Raw genomic sequence first — 17,503 nt, forward strand, 5'->3', positions numbered from 1 at the left:
AAAGAGCATAGCACAAGGAAATGCCACACCACAGACACCTGAGCTACCTCATCCTGTCTCCTGTTAGGAGGTTTTCATTCCTCATGTCACTCCTCTAGTCCTCTTCCCCAGTCCTAGTGTGAATTCCTCTTTCCCAAATGACAGCTTATAATAACATTTTAGTTAAGGTCCTACCAATAAAACAGACAGTAAGGGTTATCATGGCCAATCTTCATCCAAGTTCTAAATAATATAGGAGGAAAATGTTAAGCTATCGCATTCTTTTCAATGAAAAACATAGAAAGATGTTTAACAGAAAGTGCTCATAACAGCAGAGGAAAGTTGCAGTCATCTCACTTCCTTATCTGGGGAGAATGAGTCTGCAAATGGCAGGTAAAGGTAAAAGGTGTCCAAGGGAAGAAAAGAGTGTTTTCCTGCAACAGGAGCATCACTTTTGGTTCAATTTAAACTCCTCAGTGAAGGATCCCTCTTGTCTAGAGAGATGTCACTCTAAGGGTTAACTATTTTGCTGATAAAATTTCATACCAAATTCATAGTTTCAATACAAGTTCCAGATTCCATGTCACTGAAAACACAGGCCAATCATAACAAGGTGACAGCAGAAGCCATTTGAGGAGTAGAGCCATGGCCATATTGGTTACCAGCACCTCTATTTCCCTGGGGGATTTTTGGGATTGTTTTGGTTTGTGATGCTGGTTGTTAATTTTTAAAGAAGAATAATCTTCAACTATGAAAATCATCTTCCAAAAGCAGTTATAAAGCTGATAACTGATCCAGCTCACAGCAACACCTCTGAGGGAAGAACACAACTCCCTGCAGAGGTGGGGCTGTGCTGCTCAAGTACCCTTCTCTGGGGGAAATGCAGGCACAGAGAGCTCCCAAGGCCTCGAGCGTACAGGCTCAGAGATAGAGATGGACACAGTGTTTGACCTAAGGCCTTGGAGAAGGCTTGAAGGTTCGGAATAAAAAAGTGAAACAGACACGAAATAAGAATAAAGACTTGTAGTCTAAGCAGAAATATGTTTTAAGCAAGTAGAAATATGCCTCATGTAAACAAATAAATATGTTAAGCAAGATAGTAGAAAATTTTAAAGTCTAGCAATAGAACCTCTTATAAAGTTAGTAAAAAGTAGAAGATACAGCAGTAAGTTTCTGTAGAGTTCTATGATTGGATAAAAATAGACACATTGTGTCAAATTGTGTAAAACATAGCAATTAATGATTGGTTTGTAAAGATACTAGTGAGCTTTGTGGAAGTAGCTGATTGGATAAGAAATTTATAAAAGATATTGTAACTAGAATTAAAACAGCTTCTGGTGTGATAAGTTTGGATGTATCACCTTAGGGTTTCACCCTTCCATGAGACTGATTCTGCAATAAACCATCTTTTAATCACCTCATCAGCTGACCCCATCTGCTCTGTATCCCGAGCACTGCTCAAACCCAGAGATGCAGATCTTGGTTTACCACCTCTCTCAGGTCCCCAAAAATGACTTTTTTTCAAAGACTACATGACTCATTCTCAAAGAATTACATGCATATGAACCTGAGAGAAAGGGTCAAAAGGTAACTTGTGTACAAAGGTGGGACTCTTTCATATGTAGACATCTTTCATAACCAACAACTTCTCTCATAACTCTGAGAGGAAATCTATACTGAAGATGTTTATTTTTACTATATCAGTGCTTTGGAACAGGGAAAAAAAAGTGCTATTGATTTCAGTTACAACTGCCCATTCTTCTGTTTACAGCACGATAGATTTCAGTAAAATTATTAGAAACAGGAGCAATGTTTTATAGCAGTGTAATATTAATGTTTCAGAGACTAATCATGTCTTATCAAGCCATGAGCATCAAAAAGCCAAAAACATAAAAATGGAAGATATGCCCTCAAACTGCATATTTAGCAATCTCTTTAAATGTACTTTATTTTTACATCAGAGTGCTGTACAAGTTCAGTTGTGTATTCTCTAGAACCAATTAAGCCATAATAACTTGACATCTTGCCATGATTCTCTTCTGTTTTGCCACCTACATTTTACATCAAGCAAATAATGTAAAAGCAAATAAAAATCTGTGAAGGTCCTTTTAACCTTGACAGTCTGTCGTATTGTGAAAATCAGAGTAGATCAAAAATTTCTCTTCTTTTTCCAGTCTTGCCTCTCATTCAAACACACAGGCTTAAACATTTATATGTCTATTCATAATTTATTGGAGCATTTGCCACTCATGACACAAGTACAGCTCTAGCCTGCAGGAAAAACAATGACTAATAGTTGAAAGACAACATTTCAATTAGTCATTGGGAAATACATCCATGCTCATTGCTTGGTTCTCAGGTGCCAGTAAGCTCCAATAGGGAAGTCTGACATCAAATAGTCACCCAGAAAAATATACTGCTTTCAATTAGCAACAGCAGTTAGATCAGAGACGGATCCTCTCTCCCAGTACACACCAGGTAGATTTATCTTTAAAGAAGTCCCCAAAAATATGAACCCCTTAAGAAGGTTGGTGGGGAAAGCTGTGCTCAGAGTTCTGTTCCTGCCATTAGGACATGCTTATTCTGCTTCAGAAGACAGGTACCAGACTGTATTTTTTGTTTCAAATTTCAGTGTTTAGCATAGAGAAAAATAGCAGAGCCAGGAGATGCACAGGAAAGTTGTTGTGCAAGATGAGAATCCCACTCTGGCCACCTTTACTACCCAAGAAGACCCCTGCAATGAGAAAACCCTGTAATGAGAAGACCCCTGTAATAATGAGACCCTGTTTCCCTCAGCTACTTCCCTGTCACAACAGGGGAGCCTAGCCAAATGCCATTTGCTTGGGTGCCATCTTTGCCATCCCAGTCACAGACTGTTGATCCTTAAATTAACAGACTTGGAAACACAAGCATCTCCTCAATCAGGAAGCATTGCAAGTCTCCAGATTGGGTTTACTGAATATGCCTTTTGCTCCAGGATTGTGTTCATCTCCATGATCCTCCTTCCAAGACATTGCACACCTGCAGCCCAAATCCAGACTTTGGAGATAAATTAAAGCCTAAATTTGCTTATTCTCTGTAGACTTAGAGCAACACAAGGCATTCACAGAATCCCAGAAGGGTTTGGGTTGGAAGGAACCATAAAGATGATCTACCTCCACCCCTCTGTCATGGGTAGGGACACATCCCACTAGAACAGGTTTCTCCAAGCCCTGTCCAGGCTGGCCTTAAGCACTTCCAAGTTGCATTTCAAGGGGCATTTGCCAATTAAAAAAAAAATCCAGAATAAATCAAAGTGGATATTAGTCACCAGAGAGCTAGGGCTGTCATTTTTCTTCCAACTTCATCCCCCTTTTTAAATAAGCTGGCACACATCTGGCACAGCCTGTGCTGCACTCCATGCCACAGCCCTGGTCAGGGGCAGTGCAATCCTGCCGTTCAGATGTGTACTGGACCTGCTCCAGTTTCCAGTTACATATGGTCATGATTACCAGCTGGCTTTGGAAAGCACAAGGACTCTGAAAACAGCATGTCTGGAAGGGGTTTCTCATTGTAAAAAAGCTCTCTGTGACATTGAATGAGCTTTCACATTTAGAGTTTTCAGTGTATTCTAGTACACTGGATTACATTTTTCTGGGATTTTAGTAGGGGATTTCTTTTACCTTCTTGTGAAGGATCAGAATTTATGGAATTTGAGATATGGCCTGGCCATTTTTAAGTCAAGTCCCTTCTGTCTGGACAAGAGGCTAGGAACAAGGGAATAGGGGACGGGGGGGGGAAAGACAGATACCAACAGCCACCTCCATTCAAATAAAAAAGCATGTTATCTTCCTGAATATATTATGCTCAATCCTCATGTTAATGAGAAATATATAAATAGAATTGGGCATTAACTGACAATTAGATTTTTTTTTTTTTAATGGGAAGGACATGAGGGATTTTGTTATTAAGGGAGTTAAATTCTAACATCTGTTTTTAATTCTACCAGCTTATTTGTCTGTTTATACCTACAGGCTTTCAAGACATCATTCAACACTGCTAATTAAAGCTGACAAATTCTGTTCACTGTGATGCTTCCTTGTATCCCTGCAAGCCACTTACTCATGTCAGTGCTGTCACTGCAGGTGACACTGCTGCTTGATGGAGAGATGACAAGGGGTGGAGTGCCCCTGAAGGGATGAGAACAGGTTCACCTTGTCACCTGTCAGACAGAGGAGGGAACAAGTGATGGATGGCAGTGACCATTGCTCTGGCCACATGCATTTGTCTCTTCTCCAGGCTTGGTGAGAATGATCCAGTTTTCTACCATGGTTTGCTTAAAACAAAATCCATGGCAATATTCTCTAGTACATTACTAAAATGTCACAGAAAAGGGACTCCCATTTAATAATACATTGCAGACGTACACAAACACACAGTCTGTTTCTCTTGGCAGTAAGAAGCCCATCTGCAGCAATGCCCTCAGGAAACTTGCTATGTGTGCTGCAGTCAGAGCAGCACAAGGCTGATTCAGGAGAGCAGCAGCAGCTCACATGGGAGTGGCCATGCTTGGAAAGCATTCACAGAAGCACTGACTTGGCCCAGATAAAAATGCTAGAAGCCACAAGAACCAATGACAAGTTTATTCATTACTTCATATCCTGGCCTGCAGACTTCATAGATCCAAACACAGGCAGTATTAGATACTAATTTGCATATGTTTTTCTTTAAAACAAACAAATAAATCCCACGCCACACAGACAATACTGCTGAGAGGTCATGCAAGCAGGCCAGGGACAGCCCATTATAAAATACAGGACTCAGAATCTGCATCTTATACACATTTCAGTGCCCTACACACACAGTCACCAATGGAACAGGCATATGGGTGACTGCTGGGATCCACACTGGGCTGTGCAGGCTGGACATGTGCCACAAGGAGCAAACCCAGAGAGGGAATGAGTCAAACAGAAATTTTCCTTATCTTTCCTCACATAAGAATTTCACTACCAGAATATAATTTTTTTTACCTTTTTTTTCCCATTTTGGAATGACCAACATGCTTTTCAAGTGTATTTTTAAAGCTGTTAGAGTCTAGAAGAGGCTTTTTATTACCCAAGTACACGGTGCTCAGTACCTGGGAGCCCGGCTCCCTGGCTGAGGTGTCTAGACATCTCTGCAGTAGAAATAACAGCACAGCACAGCTCTGTATTGAATCCACTAGTTTTAGCATCAGAAGTCATTTCATGCCCCAGGATGCCACTGTCAAACACATCTGTTGTATGAAAATTATCCACTGCCAACTTGAGAACAAAGCAAAATATGTCCAAATTATCTGTGTTCTCAAGGTAACTTCACCTCCTAAAAGACTACATGAAACAACACACCCCTCAACATCACCACCACTACTTTAGTCACTCCAAAACTCACATGACATACAAACACATCTAAAAATCCACTTTGAGGAGAGACAGACTTAAACTGGGAATGATAGCTTTGACAGCAGTATTCCAAAAACTACTATATACTGCATGCTAGAAATATATAAATTATGTATTCCAAATGCTTTCACAGAAATAGATTAAAGCACTTCTCTCAATCCTCTAAGAAGCAAAAACAGTCATAGAGAAAACAATTGTTATTTTAAGGCAGTTTTTAGCTTCATTTGTCTAAAGCTACACTTTCATAGTTCAATACACAAAAACATTATGACATATATGCAAATCTGATATTTTCATGCAGGAAAGGTGAAATCTCTATATATGAAAGGTTGAAGTCTGATCTTTCAAAGAAGCCTGCAGCTGGTTTCTGTCATCTTTCTTTCTCTCTTTGTTTCAATAAGCAGACCCACAACTTAAGGAAAATTATAACTTTGTCCACAGGAGAAAAAGAACCACAGACCTACCCACATGGAGCCAAGAATTCACTTTTTCTCTGGGGGAAAAGACTCTGGCACTTTGGAAAAAAAAAAAAAAAAAGAGGAGAAGGGCAGAGATAAAAATCAGACTTTCCTGGTTTTTAGCTACAAAATTTTGCAAGTAATTAATAAGAAAATAAGAGATAATCATATAAAAGTATTTCCCACTAATTCAAACATATTTAATTTCCTGCTTTCTTTCCTCATCTAGTCTAGTATTTTCCATAGTTACTGAATTGAAGTGGAAAATATTTTTCCTTCCACTCCTGCTCTGTGCAATAGAAGTAAATATTCCTTATTCTCATTCTTCCTCCTCAGACTTGTAAGATGATTGCTGTATGGTTTCCTCCAACCTCAAGTCTAAAAGATACCTTTTACTTATTTATAGCTACATCACCCAGGTCCAATAGGTTAAAAGCACATGGGTCTTCCTTTTAAAAAAATAAATATATGTATTTTAGTCTACTGATTTGGGATGCTGAAAGCCTCTGAATCACTCTTTGAAAGGTAAAGCTTATGCTGTCACAGGCAGTCATACCCTTCATTTGAAGGTTGTTGATCACCTGAACACTTCCCTTGCTGTGGCTCTGTTCTGTCACATTCCCTTCTCCCAGCCCATGCACTTGCAGGACTCTAACAAAATAATCCCTTCAGGCAACACCAGCCAGCAGAGCACCAGCAGCAAGCAGCAGCAGGGACAAGCGTATCCACTAGCTAAAATTAAGCTCTCCAAACACCACAGAAACTTAGTTATTAAGCTTGAACTGCAACAAACCCAAATGAACAGGGCACAGAGAATGAAGCCCCTGACCCAAACCTTCAGGAGAACTGAGAGCTCACGCCTGTAAGAGTACACAGGACATCCACACACAGACCTCAGAACAGGTTGCTATAAGTGTATCCACTAGAAATTGTTAAAGGTTGAAGAAAAAGTTATTTAAGGAGATGTTCTTAAACATTTCAAATGCATCAAAATTAACAGAAACTAAAATTTTATCAATAAATCCTCACAAAACAATGTAGTGGAGGCAATAGAAAACCATCAAACTACTTCTTCACTTTAGCAATGCTTTGGGGAGGTGAGTGCACTGCATTTTCTTTTAAAACATTGAGCTGCCTAATTGAAATGCAGCTCATGTTGCAACCAGGCTTACTTCTGGATCACTAAGAAATTGGTCCGATTTGAAAATGTCAGGATCTGGTTAGCAATTCAAATGACCATGGTGGTAATTACGGCTTTTCATGTTCCAGCATGTTGCACTGCATCAAAACTGACACAAATGCCTAGTTTTATAATATCACAGAATGGAAATAAATGTCCAAAATTATATGAAAATGTACTAGTAAGAGATTAATAACTGTTATTCTATGAAGAAAGATAGCTCTTTTCTACAAGTATATTTTTAAAAAATGTTCTCTGATAGCATCTCTCCTTGAAGAAAACTGTATTATATTATCACTCACAAGCTATAATCGTTTCTGTCAGCACCAGTCAGAATTTTTGACAGAAAAGAGGAGGAGAAATTGAATGGGTTGTGGGGAAAATAGTGCAATCCTATAAATAAGTCCAAAGAGATACTACTTAAAGGTTCCCCTCCAGCATTTTGTTGTCTCTCCCAGCCAGCAGACTAGAACATTTCAAGTGTTTTATTTTGATCATAAAGTGGAGAAACCTTGTGGATAGGGAGCAATGCATCATGAGCCATGTGCACAGCTCTACAATCTGTGGTACCAATGTGCCATTTTGAAATATGGGCCTAAAGCAATATGCATAAGGGAAACTTTTCCTCTTTTTCAGGGAAGAAAGAGGAAGAAAGGTCTTTTGAAGTCTAATATGCCCCCAGAAATCTTATGAAATAAAATAAATAAAGCAAGAACTGTCTTTAATAGTTCTCTTTTGCAGCAGCCAACTGAGTCACTGAGCTGTCTTCCAGTTGTGCAAGGTTAAACAGAGATCAACACTTGGTACTGCTGCAGACCTATTTTGCCATCTGATAGATCACACAAGACACTCTCTAGCCACATACATGACTGAGAGCCACAGAACGCCCATGCTTTCTCTGCAGTCTTGTATTTTTTTCCATCTGACTAAGAGGCTGGGTGTCCTGTGTTTATCCATGAAGTTAACGTGGGCAGATGTGCTGGACAATACCCTCCCCTCCTGTCCCTTACAGTGCTGCTGTTTCATGGGGTTTGCTACTTGTTCTGAGCAGCACCTACAGCACTCCCTGTAATTCAGCACAGAACAGGGAGTGATGCCAGAGCTGCAGGTCCCTCTGTACATTACCCCACTGTTACCCTGGTCCTGATCCCAGAAGGAACAATTCTATTCTATCTATGCCATCTGTGCTTCTGGTCTCCTTTGGCTACACTGCACTCTTAGAAGTTCTTGAAATCACCTGGAAAGGAGGAGAGTTGATCACCTTGATCAGATAAACCAGGAGGGGACAGAAAGGGAAACTGATGGTTTGACACACTTTGTCCTCTGGCTCACAGGAACATAACACAAAGTGCTCAGAAGTAGTGTTTCCTCCCATAACCCCCAGGCCAGATTAAAAGCAGTGAACCAGACAAACCAGCAGTCAGGTTAAGGTTAGGAAGTATTGTGGACACTTAGAGAAAAATATGAAGGTTTCTGCCTTGAGGAATGCCTTAGGTTGCAAATGAAAGATGTGGCTGGGGGTGTATATTTTATTGCCATCTGTTGGAGGTGGGGCAGTTATCTTCTGTTCATTGGGCCACCTGTTAAAACCAGGTGGAGGAGTTTTCTTTATTTCTTCCACGACTCATCCTCCCTCCAGGAAACCTCTTCTGTTCATGGCCAGTGAGTGTCCCTGCATGGCTGACAAAATTCCATCATCCCATTGGAAGGTGGTCGGCCCAGGGGGAGGAGCCAAGCATTCCTACCTGGATATAATCCGAGGTTTGGAACACCATGGGTAGCATTACCTACTGAATTCCTAGAGGACAAGAGCTCCATAATTACCACTGGACCTTCAGAGGAAGACTAGACACAAAACACCACAAGAACTTAAATTTCTCTGTTTCTTAAAAAAACCCTCAAGAATGTACCAACCAGTGACAACATAGGGGAATTCATGAACTACTATTCTACCAGAACCAATCAAACAAACAATCTTTTTATCTAGGAAAAAACTCACATCTTACACACTCAGCAAAACTATTTCTTACTCTGCAAACAGGCTGCTTCTATCCAAAAATCAAGTTCTTAATCTACAGCTGGGATACCATAACATAGTGATTGAAAACAAACCCGAGGAACCCTGCTGAAGCAATGGCGCTTTGCATAGGAAGCATGCTCACGTGTCACAAGATTATTTAGAGCACTTCTTGTCTTTAGAGCATGGGAAGTAATAAGCAAACATACTCTAGTCATTTTTTTGCTGGGATTATTTTGGTGAACAACGAGGTTTATAAATTCACAGTGAGGGAGTGAACCAGTGCAGACACAACAGATTACAAAGTATCTAGAGGCTCTCTAACTCTTCTTCTTCAGACTTTATTTTTCATATGTTAAATAGTGACTTTAAAAAGTAACTACAGGTTTAGCAATGAATCCTTATGGATGAACCTGAATACACACAGTATTACCTTATACTTTATTGCAAATGCAACAAATATGGCATTACACATTTAAACTGGAAAAAGAAACACATTGCCTTATGTGAGAGATTATCTTTCTATTGCAAAGAGCCAAAACCTGAGCTTCTTCATTCAAGCAAACTGTCACACAAGACTGGACTTCAAAGCTGACAGCTGTGCACAGCAAGTGATCTTAGTACACCCATTATAATTTGTGAGACTACACTCAGATGGCTGTCACCGTTACAGAAAAATTAAACGTTTAAGAAATTAATTTAACATTAAAATAAAATACCTCCTCTAGAGAAGTTTGTTTTGTGTAAGACAAAACTAAGAAAGGAATTCTGAGGCTTAAGCTGTAAACTGTTGCAAAAAGATACTTTTTTCTGTATAGACTTCAGTATAAAAAGGGCCCACCTACTACATGCACAAGCTCCCAAGTGGGAGTTACAAACAATAATTGTAGAAGTAATTAAAGGGAAAAAAAGGGCAAACAGACAGATTGGATTCCCAGTAGATGAAGGCTGTCTAACAACTTACAATGAACACGTTTGAAGTCAACTTCAAGTAATATGCTAACAAGAATTAAGTGCATCTGTTTCATGCTCCCTGAGAATAATGCCATCAAAACTGAATTCAAATGTTTCAAACCTACAGAGGGCCTGAGCATGTCTTTGACTAATTCAAATTAACCATGTTACTGAGGTTACAAGCTTACCCCTTTGGACATGAACAGATCCTTGCTAAGGTCACTTCATCAAGCAAAATAATGAATGTCTGTGTTCAAAAAGTATGAACAATACATTTTTTAAATTAACATTTTACTGGATTGAGGGAGATTTATGGAGTTATTTGAATTTTGGAAGACCCACAATAGCAGTCCTCAGTCATTATACTATGGAAACATAACAATATGCAATAAAACTTAAGAAAGCAGGTCAACACTTGAACCTTGGCTGAATTATTAATAAGCCTAAAATAGCATTTGACACCAAATTACTCTATTTTTTAGTAAGGAGTACGAATTAGCTTTTATTTTATTTAAAATAAGATAAACAGAGAAAAGGTAGATTAATTCTGATTGATATCATTGAGGCTGTTGCATCTTCCAAGTTCCTTATGTAAATTATAGATCTCGTTTTCCTAGGTCAAATGGAAAATGGAGCAGAGAATTGGAACTACTGTCTAAACAGAAAGTTCAAGGTACTGCAACAAGTTCCAAGGCTCTTTTCCAGACTTAATTTTTCTATAATATAATATAAAATATATTTTAATAATATAATAAAAATATAATTTTATAATATAATGCATAATATAAAAATAAAGGTATATTTTATAATATAAAATGGGGAATTAAAGATCATGGTAGAGAAAATAAAGATTAGGTTTCTTAGACTGCACTATGCAGAAACCAGATTAGCATAGGGAGGGAATGTAATGGAGGGGAATCCTGATCCCCCAGTACCCTGCTCTAGCAGGCAAGAGGTGAGCTCAGCCCAGATGAGCAGTTTTCAGTCCCTGTGCCACCAGCTCTGCTTTCCTGTGCAATCCCTTCCCTGTTGGGAGGTGCCTCTGGATATCACAACAATATAAAGAAGAATTTAGGTGAGAAACTGACAGCTTTAAAGACCATTATTTCCTTTGCAAAGCATAGCAATCCATGCTAAAGTTTTTCCTGTGGGATCTATTCCTGTCTGAACACAGATTTACTCACTGTGTTCCAACTGCCCACATGACTATAGGCAATTTTATTTTTTTAACATATTGGCACAAGCAAACTCTGAAACGTACTAAATGAAAATAATCTTCTTATGTCACAAAATAAAACCCCCTTATTTTACCAGACACTGATCTGATTATCGTCTGAATAAAGCTAATCAGTGTAATTACACAGTTTAAAAGTGCACACTGTGGATCTACTGATCATAACAGACAATACTTCTCTAGGTGTCAACTGAGTTTCAGATTTGATAAATTGAAGTTTTCCAAAAAACCCACTGGTTTCAAATTATTCTTTCAAATTTGATTCTATAAATAGAATTGGAAGAAGTTTCCTACCATTTGCTGTCCATTGAGGACATTCCATTAAAAGCTAACAATTTTAAAGATGAAGCAAAGTCATTCCATGTATTGTGGTGGTCCATCAACAAAGGGCTGGATATGGAAATCCACAGTCCCACTCTATTGCCCTGACCAAGCTGACCAGCAGTTTACTTGACTATTAAACATGGGCTATTATCACTTAATATGACATTGCTATTTAATATCTTAGCATTAATATGTGAGATTGCCAAAGGATTCTAATCACAGCAATATCATTCATATTTTAAAAAATTAAAGGTAACTATGAGGTACCCAGCAGCTTTTTCTAATTAAACAAAACCACATCAGAATTTACTAGTGTCACTCCTATAGACAAGGATCAGTGCCATAGCCTTCTTCCTCTTATGCCCTGTGACAGACAAAATTTGATCTAAGGCTTTGCAGGAATTCATTGTCTGTGATCTGGGAATTCCAGCTTTACCTTTACCCAGTTAATCCAGCTCTGAGCTGAAGTATCAGTGATGTTCTCTTGCATACAAGTTCAGCAGCTCTGGGTTGAAAACCACTTTGACATTCCTGGCTTGATATCCTGCCCTCAACAAATGCATTTGATGCTCATGTATTGCCTCCTGGCTGCCTGCTGCCACAGCCATCTGTCTGCATGGCACACTGCCTGTGGGCTAGGGGATGTGCCAGCTTTACTAGGGCACAGATGCCAAGAATAGGTGGTCTTAAATGCACAGCCAGCACATTAATTCACTGCCACCTTGTCTTACTGCCCTCTGACCCCCATCTCAAGGAAGGCAAGAGCAGCCATACAAGAAGAGACAAGGAGTCCATCCAGAGTTCTCTCTGATTCCAGACACAGGTCATTAACATGTGCCTTGAAGTGAAACGAGCACCAAGAACTGAACAATTATGAAATAACCTGCTCATCAAAAGCCTGGAAACATTTCAGCTGTAAACATGCACAAGGGCTAATCTGTAGAAAGTGCTATAAACCCTGGAGTGAACCCTGTCATCTAGAACTGAAAATGCCTCAATGATGTTAAACATGTAAAGCAAATTAAAGCCACTCCAGCCTTAACACAGTGCCTGTATTTAATACACAGTTGAAATTAATATGAAACTACCTTTTTCGGCATTTTCTTATCTCCACAATGGAGACCAGCTTTAAATGTAACTATTTTATTGCCTGAATATGATTAAGGATGATGTACAACTGGTTCTTTTGTACCTCAATTCCTGTAAAAGTTAAAATCCTGAAGAATGAATGCTGGTACTTAACTTTCATGCCTGTCCCTGTCTACCAGACTGTTTGCCATGGATAGGCAACCTATTTACTGGGGAGGTCCCACAGTCTATGGTGAAGACAGGACACACTCCCACAACTCCCCCAGCCCATACAAGTAAGAAGGTTGGTGAACTTCCATGGGATCAGGAAGGACTGCTCACCACTTTCCACTCATGTTTAAGGAGCTGGTGTGGGAAAGAGCAGTGAGGAAGAGGCTGCAGAGTACAGGGATTTAAGGACTTGCCCTGGTGCCAGCTTTCATGCCACTGCTGAAGTAGCAAGTTACCAGGTAAAGCGTGTTACCCAGTGTGTGCCCATCAGGCTTCCAAGCCAGCTGACAGCCAGGCTCTGCACTGCTGGCACAGGCAGAGCAGGGATTAAAAATTAGCCTCAAGGCTAATGGCAACAACACAGAACAGATCAAATCACACGGCATTAAAAAGCAAAGTTGATGGAGTTCCAATACACACACGGGGTTCCTCTGAGGAGGTGAGATCCAGCCAGCACATATAAATACAACTGACCTTTTTGGCAGAGAAAAGATTTTTGTAAATACATTTGATTTCCCCAGTTATATGGCACACAAAGGTGCCAATTTTGAAACACATTTGAGCACTGAGTACAACACAATTGCTTTCCAGTTCTGAACTAGGCATTCTATCATATTTGGACAAAGGCCTTTTGCAAAAATACTAAAACACCACAAAACCCCCAAACATCTCATTCATATTCTGCTCAGACAGCAGAAATTACTTACCCTCTCTCCACTTTTCCTTATGACTTCATCTTTCTCTCTCTGCATATCCCTCCTCTGCTCTTCCCACCTCACACTCCTGTACAGCTTTCAGATAACCAAAGACCAGTCATGAAATACAGTCACCTATATTTGTCAAGTCAGCTACAGAAATAGCTGACTGTGCACCAGAAAAACAGACCTGAGCCCAGACTTTAAAATACCAGTGAGCATAAGTTCCCTGAACTGCATGAAACTCCAAGTAGATTTACCACAGGAACAGAACAATGCTGAATGCCACCCTGTTCTTCTGGCAAGAGGGGACAACACTTCAAAAGAGAGCATTTCATGTCAAATCACAAGCAATGTGGCATTTGCATTATTAGGTGTATAAGCAGACTACATGCACAAGACAAATATCTTTTTTGTGCCCCACAGCAGTTGCTATTATTTATGAATGTGTCTCAGCGCTTTGCTGCTTAGAACTCAGCATCACTAACTGGCACTGCTCAAATGTTTCAACAGAAAGAAACCTTATATGATAATTTATTTGTGACAGCTACAAGAACTGTGAAAAATGTAGTTGTAGTCCTAGTCACAAAAAAGCATTTCAAGTCTTGCCACAATAGCTACAAGAACTTTGAAAAATGTACTTGTAGTTGTAGTCCTAGTCACAAAAAAAGCATTTCAAGTCTTGCCACAATAGTTTACAGTTTTGGGCATGAGGCCAGGTGTACTAACAAACACCAGGCATGTTTCCCATGCTGGAGCTCCCACAGCAGCCCCAAGGCTCTGCCTTTCATGCATTCAGGTGCACTCCTCTGCAGAATTCTTTGCTACAGGCAGAAAAGGGATGTGCATGTGCCCTTGCTGAGCAACTTAGCTGTTCTTTAACAGAGTAGGAGATGGCACTGGCACAGCAGTAGCTCTCTTCACCTGATTTTGACCAATGCATTAGCAGCCAGCAGAGGAAAGACTGGAATTTTCCCAGGCAGTTCAACAGCTAACCTGGGCTGCGAGCAGGTGAGGTTCACTTGATGTGCAGCCAGTAATAAAATGGACTCTTGAGCCTGAGGATAATGAAAGCAAAACATGGCTTTTGCCCCTCAGCCTTCCCCTCAACTCTGCTCCAGGTCCTCTGATGGGACAAACAGAGCTTAACCTCACCCCACCTCTGACAAGAAGTCAGTCATGGGAGCTTCACTGGCTTTTTATAAAGAGGTGGCAGAACTCCAATGCATTCTTCCCATGCTGCCTGCTCAGAAAGTTGTCAGCACACTCTCTGGATCAGAACATTTGTTTTATTCAGTGTATGTGTTGACCTATTTATGTAGCTTTTCCACCAATATCTGTATTTATTTCCCATTGGAAAACTTGATAAACATTAAGATAAATTCCTTCCATTCTTGCTATTTCTATACTATAATTACATTACAGTTTTTATAAGCTAAAAAGCTGTGAAAAGCAACAATCCAGTCTATTTGAATGGGAGCAGATTATACTTGCTCGGAATTCTGTAGAATTTGCTTGTTTGCATGATTTCAAACCATTGTGGGGAAAGAGGGTTACTATCACCATCATGTTTGGTTGGTTTTTTAAGGGCTTGTTTTTCCACCACGTAGAAGATAGCATCTGTACTCATCCTGCCTTGGTACCATGAACCTCCAACATAGATAATTATAGTGGAGACAAATGAGATAAGTCTTGTTGGAAGATCACTGAGATTAGCTCAGCTGGTCAGCACAGTGTTAGTAATGCCAAGGCTGTGGGTCTGATCCCTGTATGGGCCATTCACTTAAGAGCTGGACTCGATGACCCTTGCAGGTTCCCTCCAACTCAGAGCATTCTGTAATGTCAGCTGACACATTTCCCTGAAAGCACAACTCTCCCTGCTCAGTCAAGTTTCCCAAGTCCAAGAGACAACATCCCACTGTTTTCCTCTGAGAGCTTCTAAGTTTTCTGAAAAATTCCTCTCCCTGGCCCTCACCAAACCAAAGCAAAAAAGCCCCCAGACATTCACACCTTTCCTCTTTTATACCCACATGAGAAGGAAAAATCTCTACTCTAGGAGTTAATGGCACAGTCCCAGGGTATGCAGGGACTGAGCTATGTATGCTTCTGAGTGATAATCCCACTTTCCTGCTTGCTGAACAATTCACAGTATTCCTTCCACAGGAGGGAGATGCCTTTCCCCATCACCCAGAGCACACTGATTTTTAGCTGACCATCTTACTTTTAAATAAAAGCTTCAGAAACCCTGCCAAACATCGTCCCTTTGTGCAGCCATACCCAGACACAGAGCTTGGCAAGCTTCCCTCCCAAAAAGAAATTGTGTGCACGCACATAGGAACAGACAAACATCTCAATTCACAGTCTCAATTCACAGTAGCATAAACACTTGAAAAAGCAACTAGTCACATTACCCAAACTAGAAATTTAAATGGACATGAATAAAAAAAGCCCACCAAGAACAAATGCCAGAATTCTCTGTCATTTCTAGACACATGTTTTCTCATATGAAAATCAGACTCCCTCTGTCAAGTGATGTTCTTCAGAAGGGTTAATACTGTGCACACAAAATGTCCCAAGCAACTTTAACAAGCAGAGTTGCTGGAACAAATTCACATTGGTGCTGCAAATTAGGCAGAGGTAAGTTACACAGAGTTGCATGTCACAGCCTGGTAAGATAGCAGGCAACTTTATAGAGTGCAGAAGTTACCACTACATTATTCCAAATCAGACATTAATCCAGGGCAACCATTGACAACAGAAGGATGAAGTGGAAAAAAGTCACTCAAAAGAATGTATAAAGCCTCCCTGTTCAAAAGGTTTGACAAAGCAATTACTTAAACATGAACTAAACCCACCATGTAGTAAGAAGGCCAGCAGCCACCTGTAATTCCACAAGCAATAGTTAAAAGCTGTGCAAAAGAAGATGCTGTGTGCAAGGAGCTTTTATTGGATCTAGACAGGGCTCCAAATGTGACACCCAACTAACAATGGAATAACAGGTGCCTAGTAGGACCAGAAATGTGTGTTTCCTCTGAAAAAAAAAATAGAGAAAAACCTGCAAGACTGTTGCTGCTCAGAGCAGTTTGCATCAGTGCTGCAAACAGGACTGTCAAAAGGCAGCGTGACATAAGGCATTTGCTGCAGATCTGTGTTTTCAGGGACCAGAAAGGACCCCAGAGCCTTGCACTGTGGTGGCACACTGTAACACAAAGCAGCAGCTCCATGTTACCCCTGGAACACCTGTGAGCCCATGACTGCAGCAAACCCATGCTAACAACAGAATCTTTACACTCAAGGATGTGACTTCTGTACTCTATGCTTTTAAACACCTTTGTTCTTTCTTGTACTCATTAGAAATTGGAGACAATGATTTGCACCTTCCTGGATGTAACTGACAATATAAAAATACAATAGAAATAAAATCTAAAGTTTCCACCTGGTATTAATGGAAGCAATCCAAGTGCCATTACTTAGCACAGTAACCTGCTACAGCTCCTGCCTTTAATTCTGTTCATGTCTTACTATGACAATTTGGATTTTGCAGCTTTTTCTCCAAGAAAAATCCTAATATGAAGAGCAGAGAGCTAGCCAAAATTAAAATTCATGTATAATACACAGAAAATGTTCCTTCAAAGTATTATCTCCAAGGACTATTTTTACTAACACACCTCATTCTTTACTGTAGAGAATCTGAAAATTTCAACTAAATACATCCAATCTCACTGGATACATTTAGACTTAAGAATATCATTTCAGTAATCATAAAACCATTAATATGAGAAAAACTGATATTACTACAGTAATACTGTGCTGACATAAGTAATTGCACTTGTTAGCATAAAGCCCCTATAAGAAGGTCACATTACTATACAAATTGCCTTTTAAAAAATAAAAATTAAGCTTGTATTCCTCCTTATTATAAGAACAGCAGAGGTCATTAGTC

The 17,503-nt window shown here is 39.9% G+C and overlaps 1 long non-coding RNA gene across 1 annotated transcript in view; it reads right to left on the reverse strand.

Annotated features, from left to right (window-relative positions):
* The window catches only part of LOC120513465, a 39,051-nt gene extending 25,383 nt beyond the window's left edge, over positions 1–13,668 (reverse strand). Inside the window, exon 1 of the long non-coding RNA XR_005630278.1 lies at positions 13,573–13,668. This is a non-coding gene — a long non-coding RNA (uncharacterized LOC120513465). The remainder of the gene's footprint in view (positions 1–13,572) is intronic.
* Between the last annotated feature and the right edge of the window lie 3,835 nt (positions 13,669–17,503).

The sequence above is a fragment of the Passer montanus genome, unplaced genomic scaffold, assembly GCF_014805655.1.
Source record: "Passer montanus isolate IOZ18808 unplaced genomic scaffold, ASM1480565v1 scaffold81, whole genome shotgun sequence".
Classification (NCBI taxonomy): domain Eukaryota; kingdom Metazoa; phylum Chordata; class Aves; order Passeriformes; family Passeridae; genus Passer; species Passer montanus.